Below are 17,673 nucleotides of genomic sequence, written 5' to 3' on the forward strand. Positions count from 1 at the left end.
GATTATGAAGAGCACTTCTGACAGAAGAAGTGCTCTTGCTAGACTGAAGAATGCAAACCGTGTGGTCTGTTGTAAAACAAGCAAAATGCTTTGCCATTCTGTTATATCCTTTCTCTATTTTTAGTGCGCTGCAGCTGTGAGGTGTTCTCTTTTCTAAATTTGGTGACTTCACTTGGAATGTTCTAGTGTTGCCTAGCTGTTTAGAAGTTAGGTTCTGTTCTTTTCAAAAGGCTGCCGGAGGCGGTTGGAGATAGACGCTGATGCTGCCTTCATCCTTTTTGCTGTGTAGCTTTATTGACAATAAATCTAACAAGATTCAATTCACTGTCACTGCGTAATCTCTACAATTTGTGGAGACGATCGTGCTACACAGCACCTGTTACTCAAGCCAAGTATATATGGTGGTTCATTTGAATCAATTACTGCGCTGACACGCTCAGCTCTGCGTGTTTACATTTATCCTGGGATAATTTTACGCTGATACACTCAGCACTTGTGTATCACATATCTCTTACCGTTCACTGTGCTGACACGCCCAGCTCTGCGTGTTTGCATTACTACTTACATCGTTCCACGCTGATACACTCAGCACTTGTGTATCAAAATTATTTCTGCGTGCCTACGTTTTCATCTCTTCACGCTGAAGTGTATCAATGTGTCATCAGGATAACTGTTAGATGTTTTTTCATCTATTATTGGTGTCGCTTTCAAAAAGTAGTTTCTCCTTGTCAGCCAATCACGACGATTGGCACGTCAATTTTATTTTTGTGTTATTCCAGTATTTTTCACTGTTAACTTGTGCACATTTATATTCTCTATTCTATTCTATAACTATTTTTTTTAACATTTTCTCTTTCTTTTTCTTCTAAACTTCCTTCCTATTTTTTTTCCCTCCACCATACAGTCTGTTACACCTCCACCTTCTTTTTTTGGAATCCCCTGGGGAACCTCCTGTTAAGTGGGAGTTATGGTTTGATGCTTTTCAGACCTACCTCGGTGCAATTGGAGCTTCTAGATTTAGTAGTGAACGTAAGAAATTTCTCCTGCTTCATTCTTTAGGTTTTGAGGGAAGATCGATCTTTAAACATCTTCCTGATATTAACCATTCTCCTGAAGATGTTATTGATGTCTCCGGTGATACCATCATGAAACTTAAAACTAGATTCGATAAGCAACCTAGTTTGATGGTTCTTCGTCACAAGTTCCTCAAGAGACAACAATCTGATCAGGAGGATGTTGATTCCTACATTTCCAGTTAATGGAGGTTAGCTTCTGTCTGTTAGTTTGATACGTTCACGGACCAACTAATTAGAGATCAGTTTGTGTGTCACTGCAGAGATAAACAAATTCAAAAAAATGTGTTGTCCTTATCCAATCCTTCCTTGGAAGAAACGATCAAAATTGTGAAGAGCATTGAGACTACACGGGTTTCGCTAAAAGAACTAGAAGTTAAGCCTGTTGACTCTGTTAAACTAGTTTCTGAAAACAATAAGATGAAGCATCCTGCACCTCAACAAGGTCTGTCAAAAACATGTGCTCAAAAGAATTCTAGTGCTTTTAAAGCGAATGCATCTTCTAGACCAGAGTTCCAAAATTCAAAAAACCTGTCTTATCGATGTAGTAATCGCCTCATCAAAAAGGTGGAAGGTGTCCTGCTGCCAATGCAGTTTGTAATTATTGCAAAAAAACTGGGCATTTTGAAAAAGTGTGTTTGAAAAAGAAATATCTTAGAAGAACTGTAGCTTGTGTACTGGAATCATATCATGAATCTGATTCAGAGGTTATCTCAGCTATTACAGATAGCCAAGATTTTATCTCTAAAATTCATGAACCGGAGTGTGTCGATCCTATTGTAGAGATTGGTATTGGAGATAAATCTCTTAATCTTCTTGTTGATTCGGGCGCTAGAATTACAATGTTGACATAAAAATTGTTCTATGAGACTTGGGGAGACAGGACTGTTCAACCTCCTGATCGCTCCCCTGTTTCATATGAGGGTCACAAGATTGATCTTCAAGTTTTTTTTGAAGATGAAATCATTTTCAAAGGGAGGATTTTATCTAATATCTATATGAAACCCCTGATTGCGGTCATCAAAGAACATACTATTAATATCGTAAATTATGCTGATGACACGCTGCTGATTCTCTACTTTGAGGGAGATCAGTCGACATCAGAGGAAGTGTTTCATAACTGCCTGCGTGACACGGCGTGTTGGTTGAAGGAAAACTCGCTGCAATTTAATGCGGGTAAGATCGAGGTGATTTACTGCTCAGCGGACAGGGTTCCTCCAGCCTTGCCCAGTAACTTCTGGCCTACTGACACATCAACCGCTGTTCAGCCAGTTAAAACTATTCGTAACCTGGGCGTTATATTTGACAATAACCTCACTATGAAGGCTCAGGTTACGAAAACGGTGGCCTGTTGTTTCGCTATTGTAGGAACCGGGGGTAGCCTGGCACGAGCAGGTAGGCACCCGAAAGCTCAGGTGTTAAGTGACTACACAGCACACACAACCACTGAGACAATAAATGCACACGCAATGACGGAGTCCAAACCAGTAAGTTCTTGATTCCAATCAATTAATTTTATCTAAGACCAAAATCAGGGTGATCAATTAATCACTACATTAATACATTTCATGGGATAACTGTGGCCTTTCATTTAGCACTTCATTTTGCAAGTGTAGACATTTCATTACTCAGCATTACTGATTTCATTAGGGTATAACCAAACAATTCCTGACGCAGGACTGGATATAGCAGTAAAGATCAGGCCACTTCTCACTAGGCAGGAATAAAGCTACTTTTTCAAGAATTAAACCTTTCCTTCAGCAGGAATAAGCAGTGCATTAAATGAGGATAAAACATTTCATTACATGTAAAACACTTCCTTAAATGAAGACATTTCTTTAGCCGCAGTAACCATTCCTGTAGGAGCATCAGGTAACAAGGAGTTTTGCATTAGGCAAATATAAACCATGTATCCAGCAAAAGCACTTCCTTAAGCAACAATAAACGAGGCATCAGGGCCTACATTAGCTGGCATTTAACTTGACCCCAGGTTGGGGTTAACTAATGTCTTGGCTCAGTTCCGAGTGCTTGCAGGGGCCAATTAGGGCCAACGGGGCCCAGTCACCAGTTCTCCCCAAGGAGGGGTGAGCTCAGGGCCTCCCCGGGGGTTAACTTAAGTCCTGGCAGTTAGTTAGGGCCAACGGGGCCCGGTGACATTTTCCCCGGGGGAGGGGCGAACTCGGGTCCTTCTCCGGCCTCACACCCTCCTCCCCGGGGGGTTTACCTCTCTTCTTCGGGCCTCGCCGGCCCCTTGCGTAGATCTCCTGGTCGGGGGGGCTCTCGCTCTTCTCAGAGAGCCCTCCGGTGACTTGCAGGCCTCAGGGGGTGTGGGGTCGGACAGGGGAGGACCGCGCTGCTCCAGCGCTCTTCTCGGGCCTCCCTCCGGCCCCGGGGCAGCTCCGACTTTCTTCTCGCGGGGCAGTGGGGGCTCTCGGCACTCCCCGAGCCCTCCGGTGAGAGGATTCCCTGTTCCCGGGCTTGCATAGACGTGAGCAGGCGGGGAACCAATCAGCAGGCGGGCGCGGCTGTGTCAGCCATTCGCTGCGCGGCACCAGATGGGGGACGTGTCCAGGGACGCCGCGTCCCCCGTCACGTGATGGTGGGAGGAAGGCTTCAGGCCCTTCAGGCCCTGTCAGGCCTAGCGCGGCCTGACAGGAATTCCGGCGGCCCTTTCCTGACACTGGGGGCTGCTGCAACGGGTCACTCGACGGGGCAGGAGGCTCAGACAAGCGCGGCGGCCCTCTCCTGGCACCGAGGGCCGCCCGGGGGCAGTTACCAAGCCTGACAGGGAAGCCTCAGCTGCACGGACGTCCTGGGCTGCGGCGGTGAGTTGGGGGCAGTTAGTAGGATCACAGCGCTTTGAGGAGGCCACAGTCTCTTGGTTCTCAGCGCTTCTCAAGGGGCAATTGCCGCAGCGCCTCAGGCCACAGGCAGCTCAGTCAGCTTAGGGAGCTAGCGTGGGGTAGCCAAATAGGGTCAGGCAGGACAGCAATTCAGGCAGTTCAGTCAGGGGGGGCTAGGCAGGACAGCGCAGGCCCAGGTGAAGGCAAGGGGGCGCAGGTGCAGCACAGTCCAGTACCTGGTTGATTCCCCAGTAGTCCTGATTAGCGCAGGGGAGTCTCTTCTCGGCGCTTGTTGGTTCTGGTGCCCTTCTGTGGAAGCAGGTTCCTGGTTTCTTACAAGGGGGGGGTGTTGAGTTGGAGGCTTGTCAGCAGGTCACTGCAGGTGGTCCCTGGGTTCCCCTCCCGCCGGCCTAGATCAGTGGGCTAGTTCAGGGTTCCTCACTCTACTTGGAAGGCAGCATCTAAGCCCTGTCACTCCCATTGGCATAGGTCCCTGACTAGGCCCTACCGCCTAAGTCTCCTGCGTGGGTCCCCCAGGTCAGTGATGCCCCAACTGACTAAAAAGTTTCCCTCCCTTCCTTATATGTCCAGGTCAGGTGACCACTCTCTAAGGCGGCAAAAATAGGCTCCGCCTCTGTTCTGGAAGGTTCCAGGAGCTTCCCCACTCTAACTATGGGCAGGCGATGGAAGGCTGACATTGCAACAATATTTGGGGTCCCAGCCAGCTCCTAGCAACTAGGGTGCTACTAGAAAAAGACCACGCTGCAGTAGCAGGGGTCAGTGGCAGCCATGTTTGAAGTAGAGAGCACCTGCACCTTAGCATTGATTGGCAATAGGAAGGTGCCCAGAGAGCTAAGGCCAACGAAAATAAGGTGGGAAAAATGAGGCAAGGGCAAAAAAAATAGGGAAAGGCCACCCTAGGGCTGACAGGTCTAACATGCGTCCCCCCCAGCCGAAAGAGGAGAGAGCTACCCAACCTCTAGGGAGTTCTCGTCACTAAGGCGGAAAAACCGGGAGAGACCGTCAGCATTGGCGTGGTCAACTCCGGGCCGATGTTCCACCCTAAAGTCCATCCCCTGTAGGGAAATGGACCACCTTAGTAACTTGGGACTTTCACCTCTCATCTGCATGAGCCAGCGAAGGGGTCGGCGGTCGGTTTGAATCAGGAAGTGAGAGCCAAAAAGGTATGGTCTCAACTTCTTCAAGGCCCAGACCACAGCGAAGGCTTCTCGCTCGATGGTACTCCATCGTCGTTCCAGAGGGAGGAGTCTTCTGGAGATGAAGGCCACAGGTTGGTCTTGGCCGTCGTTATTGAGTTGCGATAGCACGGCGCCTACGCCGTGCTCAGAGGCATCCGTCTGCGCGATGAATTCTTTCTGGAAGTCAGGAGTGGCCAGCACCTGAGCGGTGCACATCGCGCGCTTCAGTGTTTCGAAGGCCTCTTGGCAAGCAGCCGTCCAGATCACTTTGTGTGGCTGCTTCTTGGACGTCAACTCAGTCAAAGGGGCTACGATGGTACCATATCCCTTGACGAACCTGCGGTAGTATCCTGTGAGGCAGAGGAAAGCTCGGACCTCAGTTTGGGTTTTGGGGGGCTACCAGGCCATGATGGTCTCAATTTTGGCCTGGATGGGTTGCACCTTACCCCAGCCCACCAGGGGTCCCAGGTACATGACAGATCCCTGTCCAAACTGGCACTTGCTAGCCTTGATGGTCAGGCCAGCACGTTGCAAAGCCTGTAGCACCTCCTGGAGATGCTGCAGATGGTCCTTCCAGGTGATACTGAAGACAGCTATGTCATCCAGGTACGCCGCTGAGAAGGACTCCAGGCCAAACAGCACCTAGTTCACCAACCGCTGGAAGGTGGCCGGAGCATTCTTGAGCCCGAAGGGCATTACTCTGAATTTGGAAGTGGCCCTCGGGGGTGGAGAACGCTGTCTTCTCCTTTGCTCCATCGGCCATGGCAATCTGCCAGTACCCTGATGTTAGATCAATGGTGCTGAGGTACCGGGCTGCTCCCAGCCGGTCAATCAGCTCATCCGCCTGTGGGATCGGGTGAGCGTCTGTCTTGGTGACAGAGTTAAATCCCCGATAGTCCACACAGAACTGAAGTTCTGGTGTGGTGCCCGGTGGGGCCTCTTTCGGCACCAACATGACCGGACTAGCCCACGGGCTGCTGGAAGGTTCAATCACCCCCAGCTCCAGCATTTTGGCCACCTCACCCTGCATGCTGTTCTTCACTTTCTCGGACAGCCGGTAAGACTTGGTTTTTACAGGCGGATTTTCCCCTGTGTCCACATCATGGGTACACATGTGTAATTCCAGGCGTGAGGGAGAACAACGAGGCGTGCTGCGCCAATACCTGGCGGCAGTCCCTCTGTTGCTCTGGGGTCAAGGATGGGGAGAGGACAACTCCTTCCACTGAACCATCCTTCTCCTGGGCCTCCAGAAGGTCAGGAAGAGGCTCACTCTCCTCCTCCTCGCTCCCATCTGTCACCATGAGAAAAGCAAGCTCCGATCGCTCATGGTGAGGTTTCAGGCGGTTGACGTGGAGCTCCCGATGGGTCTGTCGGGGAGTCTTCAAATCCACGATGTAGGTGGTCTGGCCTCAACGCTCCACAATCTTGTACGGACCAGTCCATAGGTCCTGGAGGGCACTAAGCTCCCCAGGCTCCATGACCCACACCTTCTGTTCGGCGTGCAACTCCACCGTCCGAGCGTTGCGGTCATGCCACTCCTTAATGATGGCTTGGCTAGCCTCCAAGTTGTCTGAGGCTTCCTTCCACAGCTTGGCCATCTGGCTGCGGAATGCCAGCATGTAGCTGACGACATCATGGGGAAGCTTCTTCGAAGTCTTCTCCCACCCGTCCTTGACAAGGCTGAGGGGCCCCCTAACGGGATGGCCATAGAGCAGTTCGAAGGAGCTGAACCCGACTCCCTTCTGTGGCACCTCACGGTACGAAAATAGCAGGCAAGGGAGGAGAATGTCCCATTTCCGCCTCAAGTCCTCTGGCAGGCTCCGGATCATCCCGTTCAAGGTCTTGTTGAAGCGCTCTACGAGCCCGTTAGTCTGGGGGTGGTAAGGAGTGGAGAACCGATAGGTCACTCCGCACTCCTTCCACATGGCCTGCATGTAGGCCGACATGAAGTTTGTGCCCCTGTCTGACACCACGACCTTGGGGAATCCCACTCTGGTAAATATCCCCATCAGGACCCGCGCCACCACAGGTGCAGTGATGGTCCTCAGAGGAATAGCCTCTGCGTACCGAGCGGCGTGGTCCTCTAACACCAAGATGAACCGGTGTCCCGCATAGGTCAGAGGGTCCAACGGCCCAACGATGTCGATTCTGACCCGCTCAAAAGGGGTCCCGACCACCGGGAGCGGTTCCAAAGGGGCCTTCACTTTAGTCCCCGTCTTGCCACTTGCCTGGCAAGTCTTGCAGGTCTTGCAGAAGGTGTCAGAGGCAACTCTCCTCCTGGGCCAATAAAAATGGGGGACTAGCCTCGCAAATGTCTTGTCCTGGCACAGGTGTCCAGCCAAAGGTATTTCATGTGCCAATTCCAACAGGAAGGCCCGGTAGCATTGGGGGACCACTAAGGCCCTCGAGGATCCATGCACCGGAACCTTAGGCTCACTGTAAAGGAGGCCATCCTCCCAGTACACGTGAAAACTGCCGGTCTCCTGATCAGTTGCTTGGGTTTTCGGCCGGTCGCCGCATGCCTTCAAGCGTGGGGCACTCCTTCTGCACCCAACAGAATTCCTCCCGGGTAGTCCCTCCTTCCACATGCCACTCGGCAAGGGTCGGCAAGTCCCCCACGGGAACGACATCCACCTCCATGGACTCTGGGGGTACCTCCGTGGGCTCCCCATCCATCACACGGGGTGTGTCCTCCACAACACTCTCCTCTTCACGACCAGCATTGGGTTGGGCCGTTGTCTCAGGCTCCAACCCGGGTTGAGTTTCTTGCCGGCAGCCATGGACCGCGTGACCACCCAAGTCCACCCTGGTAACCCCAGCATCTCAGTGTGGGCCTTAAACTCCACTTCCTTCCAGGCGGTATGTTCCAGGTCGTTTCCTAGCAGACAGTCCACAGGCAAGGCAAGGCTTACCGCAACTCTCATCGGGCCTTTAACTCCTCCCCACTCAAAGGGAACCTGAGCCACGGGAGAGTAGCTCAGACTGCCGTCAGCCAACACGGCCGGATGGAACATATCAGGTACTACCTGCTCAGGGGACACCAGCGGCCTCACTACGTTGGTCATGCTGGCACCTGTGTCCCTCAGAGCGTCCACCTCCTCCCCATTGACCTTTACCCTCTGCTGGTACTTAGCAGTATTCAATGGTAAGAGCGTCACTGGGACCATCTCTCTATCCCCAAGTGAAACCATGGACAGGCCTGTCCACTCCCCTTCCCTATCTAGGGGCAGCTCCATCCCAAGCGCTACACTAGCCACCCGGGACTCTTGCCACCTGTGGGGGCCGGGGGTCGTTTGCGACACTGGGCATCTCCCTTGTAGTGTCCAACCTCCCCGCATTCATAGCACCGGACAACTTTTGGCTGCTGACTCTTGTCAGGGTAAGTGGGCTTTGGGGAACTGGTCTGAGGTGGGGTACCTACTCCTCTCCCAAACTGTCTAGATTGTGGGCCTCGTGAGAACTCCTTCTTTTTATCTCCCCCCTCTTTCTTCTGGGGGACGCCCTGTCCGCCTTTCGGGCCATCTCCCCCGGGGCCCATGTGTAACACCCGGGTGCTAACCCAAGTATACGCCTCCTCCACAAGCTCACGGGGATCAGTAAGCTTGCGGTCCACCAGATGTTGGCGCAGCTCCGGAAAACACTTATCCAAGAGGTGCTCTCTCAAAAAAAAGATTGTACAGGCCCTCATAATCATGCACCTCGCTACCACGCACCCAACCATCCAGTCCAAAAAATCCACCCAATTCTGCGTGGACAGCTTATGGCTGCCACGGAACTTCTGGCGGTACCTTTCGGGGTTGAGGCCAAACTTTTTAATGAGCGCCTCCTTCATGGGGGAATACCTGAACTGGTCTGCCTTATCCAAGTACAGGAGGGTGTCCCTGACATTGGGAGGTATATAACGATACAGGCCACCTCCCCAGTGTTTCTCGGGCACCCCATGGGCGGTCAAGGCCACTTCATACGCCTCCAACCACTTGTCAATGTCATCCCCCTGTGTGTAGCTCGCTATCACCTCCTTGGGTAACCAAAATCTAGGCTCCTGTTGAGCCCCTTGTACCCTGCCACCATTGGCAATTCCTGGTGCACCCAATTGCAATGCTCTCAGTTCCATTTCCTTGAGCTGAAGCTCGTGCGCCAACTTCCTTTCCTCCATAGCCAATCTTTTTTCCTCCAATGCGAGCTTCTTATCCTCCCTTTCTTTCTTCCTCTCGCGCTCTAGCTTGGCAAGCTCCCACTTCAATCGCCTCTCCTCCCTCCTGTCCTCATACTCCTTTGAAGACGCACTCCCCCTGGATACACTACTCCCTGCCCCGGAACGTCTTCCTGGCAACACATTGTCAGACATATCAATGTTGAGCAGGCCTCGGTCTTCTGGAGTGCCCGCCTCCCCTAGTGTGACCTGCCCCTCCTGTTCCCCATCCCCTCTCCCCTCTGGGTGGGCCCTTACCCATGCCCTCAAGGCGGTACGGAGTTCTTCCTTTGCGGCTGTCCGCCCAACCAGCACCCCCATCCCCTGACAAAATTCCCTAAGCTGCATCACTGTGTACTCTTCCAGGTCGGCTAGCTGGAACTCATTTTGCCAGGTGGGGACCCAGATAAAATAAAAGGAAAGCACTAGTACGTAGGTAACAATGCTGGGTCAAACAGGGCTCTATACACACAGGCTTGACAGTGGGAGGGGGGGTCAATTGAGTAAACTTGCAGGCACAATAGGTGTCCAGTCTAATTGCAGCGCACTCTGTCCCACTGGAGGGTGCTGTATAGTCACAGGTCCTGAATCCCACCGCTGGCCATCAATGTAGGAACTGGGGCCACCATTCCCCCGCGGGTAGCCTGGCACGAGCAGGTAGGCACCTGAAAGCTCAGGTGTTAAGTGACTACACAGCACACACAACCACTGAGACAATAAATGCACATTGTAGGAGAGTAGGGTCTGCTATCCTATGGTCACCCCAAATTTTTGCTTTTTGCTTCACTGGTTTTCGACTACTGAGGCTGTGGGCCTGCTGATCAGACCCCCAGCCTGCTGTTCTCTCACTAAATTACTGACACATGTGCTATAGGCACATACCAATTGGAAATGGACTCCTTGTCAGCCCCTGTATAATGCACTATAGGTGCACAGGGCATAGGGGCCACCAAGGCCTACCAGGGGCTGCAGCATATCTTTTGCCACCCCTGGCTGGTTCTTAAATTGACACAACTGGCTGATCACTCAGCTGGGGTAAGGTGGTGTAAACACCCCTTGCTTAGATATAGTATACCTATATCTAAACCTATATCTGGACACATGTAAACCTGTGAGCCACTCCTATAGAAGGCCTCATCAATCCTGGAGGCTGAGTGCGTGGTTTTATGTGAGATGGAGCTCTAGCATGAGCTGAGCCTGTCTGCAGCTGTCGGGAACAAATCCCTAGGCTGTTTCAGGATAATGCCATACCATATACTCTTAAGTGCCTTATAATCCTCGCGGTTAAATAGCAACTTTGGTTTGGCTTTATCAAAACATGTCGTGTAAGGTGTCATACGATTTGGAATACCATCCCCTCGCCAGTTCTGGCGACGGGGATGGCATTCCACCCCTCTAGAGGGGTAAGACATGTTCCTTTACTGAAACGCGGTTAATTTCTCCAAAGACCTTAGATCCACAAAATGGATGCCTCTGCCACAGACAAATGTCTGGACCCCTGTAGCTGACCGAAACTCAGCCAAAGGGGTCCTGGACAAAGGGTTTCCTGTCACAGGAGGGTGTCACCGCCCTCCAGACAGGAGATAGTGGATTGTAGCAGGGAGGTTTGAAAGAAACCAGACACTGCCTGGGGCGCACAAGGCTGCCCCTTGCATAATCCGGCCAAACCGGTTCTGGGGCACTCCAGCCCTCGTGCCAGGGCGGCCTGGATCAAAGGAAGGGGGTGTATCCACCCACTTCCTGGGTTCCAACCATAGGGGTGGACCTAGCAGGTAATCACGCCCCCCAGATTGGAATAAGAGTGGGAGCAGTGCCAATGCACATCAGATTTCCTGGAAGAAACATTTGAAACGAAATTCTGGACCCTTCGCCCTCCATCTCAACGTGGAAGCCCGAATAATCTCCCTTGTGGTCAAGGAGTGACCACCCTGCAGCAGCAGGCACCATCCAGCCCTCGACATCTACTTAGTTGCAGTTCCCGCCGGAACTCGAGCGACTGAGATCGACGAGATCAAGCCTGCCTGCCTTCTAACAGCCCGATCCACAGTCCCTGCAAAGCTGAGACCCGTGGAGGCGACCGGAAGCGTGGGGCACGCCATCTTGAATTGACCACGAGACGCTGACCGTGCAGCCCATGAGTGATCCTCGAAGCTGTGCACCGGGGTTTAATAAGCCCCGACCCTGAGCTACTCCTGAGCCGAAGTTCAGCCCTCCACACTCGACGAGTGCTGCGTGGGGCCCTTTGGCTCTATTTGGCTCAACGCGTTGGCCCGGTCACTTGCCAGCTGGCTAGTGGTCCCTGTGCCGACGAACTAACTAAGAAGACTCGTGAATTTGGTTGCTCCAGATCCACACCAGCTCCCCTGAAAAGGAGCCCCGACTCTGACCTTCCTGGTCCGAGTGAGAAGCAATCTTCCGATCCCGCGTGGATTGCTCTTGCCAAGGCTTGTTGGCTCCAAACTTGAAGCCGACTGCACCGACGGTGAGAGCCTGCGTGGGACAGATCGTGACCTGCTCCTGGACGTCGCAGATGCCCCAGAGCCCACATGACAGCGGAGAGAAGCTCCTCGACGACCACCTGATTGCGCCCGACATTGCCTGGTTCCGTCCTGGTTCCACCCTGGTCACTGCTGAGTGACCCAGACTCTGTCCCCTCTGCTTTCAGGTACTCTACAACTTGAGTCCACCCTTGGACTCCACCGGACACTTCATCTTTAACCTGCCTGCAGCCCTTTCAGCTTCAAGCACCAAGAGCCTGCGAGTCAAAACCCGACGCCACTTCGACCCTGTGCACCCACTTCCTGTGGGTGAGGTAACTTTGCTCCGCCGGTGTTCCCACACTGGTGCACACCTCTAGGGTCTGTGTGTTAAGTTTTGTCCCTCTAGGTTCAGCGGAAGTGTCCTTTAACTTTAACTTTACAACTTTTACGCACCATTGGTTAACATTGGTGCGTGCGTGCGCTTTCCGCACATCTCCCGAATCCCGAGGGCCATTCCCGACTTCAGCATTGCTTGTCCTGACTGCTCCCAGCGATTCCCTAGGCCCTAGGCCTAACCACTGCTCGAGTGGCATCTCTTATACCACTTGTTTAGTATATGGTTTGAGTGGCCCCCTGCCCTCATCCATAATTGTGCAACTTTGTATGTTTAAACAGTGCTTTTGATTTAACGCTTGTGCCCCTTTATTCATAAAGAATACTGGGGATTGTTTTAGTAATAAACACATATATTTTTATAATATATACTTGTGTGGTGTCCTTTCATTTGGTATTACAGGATTGTATGTGGTAAAACAGCTCGCTTAACACGACCTCTTAAGTTAAGCCTTTAGGCTGCTTAGTCCATGCTACCCCTAGGATAGCTTGTCTAATAAGGTTGACTTACAACCAGACACCATAAGGGATTGTTTGGTCAGGTAGTAGGTGGTTCCAGAATTGGAAACATCCCCTACCAGGCCAACTTCTCACATTGGTGAGCAGCGGTGTGGATTTGAGCTTGCTGTTGTTTTACCATTGCAATCTTTATATCAAATTGAAAGATCACATCAAGTACCTCTAGGTACATATAAATCAAAAGCTTAGCATATTAAGTTCTACTGAACTTAGTAGTTGTAGATAAAAGGGATTAGCACACCCTGACTACAACTCACTAGCAAGGTACAGTAGGAAAACACTTAGTGTAGGTAAGTGCACCACTTACACCTCACTAGTAACCATGTGTGACACAGGAAAAGCCTCAGGGTCTAATCCTGTGACAGTTGACCTTACCCAGGCAACTTTTGGATATGACAAGTTAACCCGTAGAGACTTGATTGCCTTGTGCAAAGCAAGAGGGTTAAAAAGGGGCAGAAGCCCCACCTGCCAAATCCTGGTAGAAATCCTAGAACAGGATGACTTAGAGAAGGCGAAGGAAGCTTCCCTAGAAACAGGAAATGGAGGGAACCCCCCTGTAACTGATCCCCCTCAGGAGGAGGAGGATGATGATGACTTAGATGAGGACTCAGACGTTGAGGACTTAGATGATCAGGATCAGAGGGGTAGCCAGGTTCCAGTTGCCAGGCTTAGCCAGGCCAACTTGGACCTACTGGGGAATGGAGAGGGCCAGCACCTCCCCAGAACCCAACATGTTATTCTCCCAGGCAACAGAAGGGTGAGATCTCCCTCAGGGGACTCTCATATTTCTAGTGCCTCCAGAGAATCAGAGAGAGGCATGACTGCTTCTCAGAAAGCTGAGCATAGGGCTAGAATGAGGGCTGTCAAACTCCAGATAGAGAGAGAGGAGGTAGCCCTGAGTCAAGCTAGACTTACCTTAGCTCAAGCTAAACTTGCCTTGGCAAGAGAGCAGAAATTAAGTGGCTTAGATGCCACTGGTGGCAGCAATTTTCCAAGAGAAAAAGACAGGGCCTATGACAATAGAAACCTGACTAAAATTGTGGCCCCCTTCAAAGAAGGGGATGACATCCACAAATGGATGACTGCTCTTGAGAGAGCCTGCATGGTACAGCAGGTTCCTGAGGAACAGTGGGCTGCAATTTTGTGGTACTCCTTTTCTGAGAAAGGGAGGGACAGGCTCCTCACAGTTAGACCTGAGGATGCCAAAAACTACTCTGTTTTGAAGAGTGCTCTTATTGAAGGGTATGGCCTAACCACTGAGCAATACAGGTTGTTGTTCAGAGACACCCAAAAAGCACAGACTCAAGACTGGACTGATTTCGTTGAGTGTGCCACTAAGGCTTTGGAGGGTTGGTTGCAGGGAAGTAAAGTTTCAGACTATACAGGATTGTACAATCTTATGATGAGAGAACAGATCCTTAATAACTGCACAAACCAGCTGTTGCATCAATACCTTATTGACTCTGATCTGACCTCTCCCCAAGAATTGGGAAAGAAGGCAGACAAATGGGTCAGAACAAGGATTAAGCAGAAACCCCAGAACCAAGGTGGTGACCAGAAGAAAACAGACCAGAAGGGTGGTAATCAGAATCAGAAAGATAAAGAAAAAGACCAGAAGTCTTCAGGCCCCCAAACTAATAGTAAGGAGGGTGGTTCCCAAAATGGTAACAAGAAGAAGAAGAACAAAGGTCCAAAGACACCTTGGTGTAATACCTGCAAATCAGTTTCACACTGGGGCAGTGAGTGCACCAAGGCAAATCCAGTTCCCACCACTACAGCTCCTAAAGCAACTGCAACCCCAAGTACAGTAAGCAGTGGTGGAACACAGTCCAAGGGTGTAGCTGGGTTGACCCTGGGTATTGAAGTAGGATCTGGCCTAGTCAGAATCCCTACACAGGCAGTTCTCCTGTATGATGTGGACATTGAGTTGCCCACTGCAGTAAGCCCCACTAACCTGGGCAAATACAGGCAGACTCCCTTAATTAATGAGAAACTGGCTCAAGCCTACAGGGACACATGTGCCAGTGTCACAATGGTGACACCTGACTTTGTGGACCCTGGACAGATTGTACTAGGAGAGAGCTACCTAGTAACCAATGCAAGCAACTCCACTACTTCCCATAGTGTGGCAGTTGTGAACTTCTCCTGGGGAGGAGTTGATGGCCTAAAGAAAGTTGTGGTGAGTGCAGACCTACCAGTAGACTGTCTGTTAGGCAATGACCTTGAAAGCTCAGCATGGTCAGAAGTGGGGTACAGGACTCATGCAGAAATGCTAGGGATTTCAGAGCATGTCCTTGCCATGACAAGGGCTCAGGCTAAGAAGTGCCTTCCTGAACCAGTGGTGGATCTTGAAACAATAGACCAGCCACAACCCAAGAGAAGGAGCAAGAGAGGAAAGGCCCAGCCTTCCACCTTGCCCCAGGTTGAGGATCAAGTTTCAGAGGAAACTGATTCTGCAGTCCAAGAGGAGACTGTCTCTGAGGAGCTTGAACCTGACCAGGTTGAGTTTCTGGGGACAGGGGGACCCTCAAGGGCAGACCTGAGGCAGGCTCAATTAGATTGCCCTTCCCTTGAACCCCTCAGACAGCAGGCTGCTGCTGAGGCTGCTGGGGATGCCCAAGGTACCCATACTGTGTATTGGGATGATGGACTCCTTTACTCAGAGGCTAGAGACCCCAAGCCTGGCATGACCAGGAGGTTGGTTATACCTCTGCAGTTTAGGGGGTTCCTTCTTACCTTGGTCCATGATATTCCCCTTGCAGGACACTTAGGCCAGAACAAGACGTGGGACAGGCTTGTCTCACACTTTCACTGGCCTCACATGTCAGAGAATGTCAAGGAGTTTTGTCGCTCCTGTGTCACTTGCCAAGCCAGTGGTAAGTCAGGTGGCACAACAAAGGCCCCCCTAATACCACTACCTGTGGTGGGGGTCCCCTTTGAGAGAGTTGGAATTGATATTGTGGGTCCAATGGACCCCCAAACAGCATCTGGGAACAGATTCATACTGGTGGTAGTGGATCATGCCACCAGGTATCCAGAGGCTATTCCCCTAAGGACCACCACAGCACCTGTGGTGGCAAAGGCCCTCATTGCAGTTTTCTCAAGAGTGGGCTTTCCTAAGGAGGTACTATCAGATAGAGGCACGAATTTTATGTCTAGCTATCTGAAAGCAATGTGGAAGGAATGTGGAGTAAACTATAAGTTTACCACCCCATATCATCCACAGTGCAATGGGCTTGTGGAGAGATTTAACAAGACCCTTAAAGGCATGATAAAAGGATTACCAGAGAAGCTCAGGCGGAAATGGGACATTCTTTTACCCTGCCTGCTCTTTGCTTACAGAGAGGTCCCACAGAAGGGGGTTGGCTACAGCCCTTTTGAACTTTTGTTTGGCCACCCTGTGAGAGGTCCATTGTGTTTGGTGAAAGAAGGATGGGAGTTACCTCTCAAACAACCCAAACTAGACATAGTGGACTATGTACTTGGTCTCCGCTCCAGGATGGCTGAGTACATGGAAAGAGCATCTAAAAACCTGGAGGCCAGCCAAGAATTACAGAAAGCTTGGCATGACCAAAAGGCTGTGCTGGTAGAGTTCCAACCAGGACAGAAGGTATGGGTACTGGAGCCAGTGGCTCCAGCAGCACTCCAAGACAAATGGAGTGGACCCTATCCTATTATTGCAAAGAAGGGGGAAGTCACCTACTTGGTAGACTTTGGAACACCCAGGAGCCCTCACAGGGTAATCCATGTGAATCGCTTGAAAGCATTTGTGGACAGGGAGGACATGAGCTTGCTCATGGCCACAGATGGGGAACAGGAGGAAGAGAGTCACCCTCTCCCAGACCTGCTTTCTCAGAACCCTGATGATGGTTCAGTTGATGGAGTAGCCTCGGCAGGCAGCCTCACTGACCAGCAACAGATGGACTGCAGACAAGTTTTGCAGGCCCACAGGCATTTGTTTTCACTCACACCCAGCCAGACTGACTGGTGTACCCATGTTGTGGACACTGGTGACAGTCTGCCTGTCAAGAATAAGATCTACAGGCAACCTGACCATGTCAGGGATTGCATCAAGGCTGAGGTGCAAAAGATGTTAGAGCTTGGAGTGATTGAGCCATCAGAGAGCCCATGGGCCAGCCCAGTAGTCCTGGTGCCAAAACCTCATACCCAAGATGGAAAGAGAGAAATGAGGTTTTGCGTGGATTACAGGGGTCTCAATGCTGTCACTAGGACAGATGCTCACCCCATTCCAAGAGCAGATGAGCTCATTGACAGATTGGCTTCTGCCAAGTTTCTGAGCACATTCGATCTGACAGCTGGCTACTGGCAAATCAGACTAGCTGAGGAGTCAAAAGCCAAAACAGCATTCTCTACCCCTAGTGGACATTATCAGTTTGTGGTAATGCCCTTTGGTTTGAAGAATGCACCTGCCACTTTCCAAAGGTTGGTGAACCAAGTCCTTACTGGGTTGGATGACTTTTGTGCAGCTTATCTGGATGATATTGCTGTCTTTAGCTCCACCTGGGAGGATCACCTGATCCACCTGAAGAGAGTTTTGGAGGCCCTGCAGAAGGCAGGCCTAACTATCAAGGCCACTAAGTGCCAGATAGGGCAGAGTAAGGTTGTATACCTGGGCCATCTAGTAGGTGGAGGCCAGGTTCAGCCACTGGAGAGCAAAATCCAGGCCATACAGGACTGGGCTCCTCCAGTTACCCAGACACAAGTCAGAGCCTTCTTGGGCCTGACTGGGTATTACAGGAAGTTTGTGACGAACTATGGGTCTATAGTGACACCATTAAATGACTTGACATCCAAGAAGATGCCAAAAAAGGTTCAGTGGACAGTTAGCTGTCAGAAGGCATTTGAAGACCTGAAGAAGGCCATGTGCTCTGCACCTATCCTAAAGAGTCCTGACTACTCCAAACAGTTCATTGTACAGACAGATGCTTCTGAGTTGGGGGTGGGAGCTGTGCT

General features: G+C 51.2%; 1 long non-coding RNA gene across 1 annotated transcript in view; it reads left to right on the forward strand.

The window, feature by feature from the left end:
* The window catches only part of LOC144767634 (uncharacterized), a 116,319-nt gene that overhangs the window by 14,802 nt on the left and 83,844 nt on the right, over window positions 1-17,673 (forward strand). The gene's annotated exons all lie outside the window — the stretch shown is intronic.

Source organism: Lissotriton helveticus, chromosome 1_1 (genome assembly GCF_964261635.1).
Source record: "Lissotriton helveticus chromosome 1_1, aLisHel1.1, whole genome shotgun sequence".
In the NCBI taxonomy this organism is placed as follows: domain Eukaryota; kingdom Metazoa; phylum Chordata; class Amphibia; order Caudata; family Salamandridae; genus Lissotriton; species Lissotriton helveticus.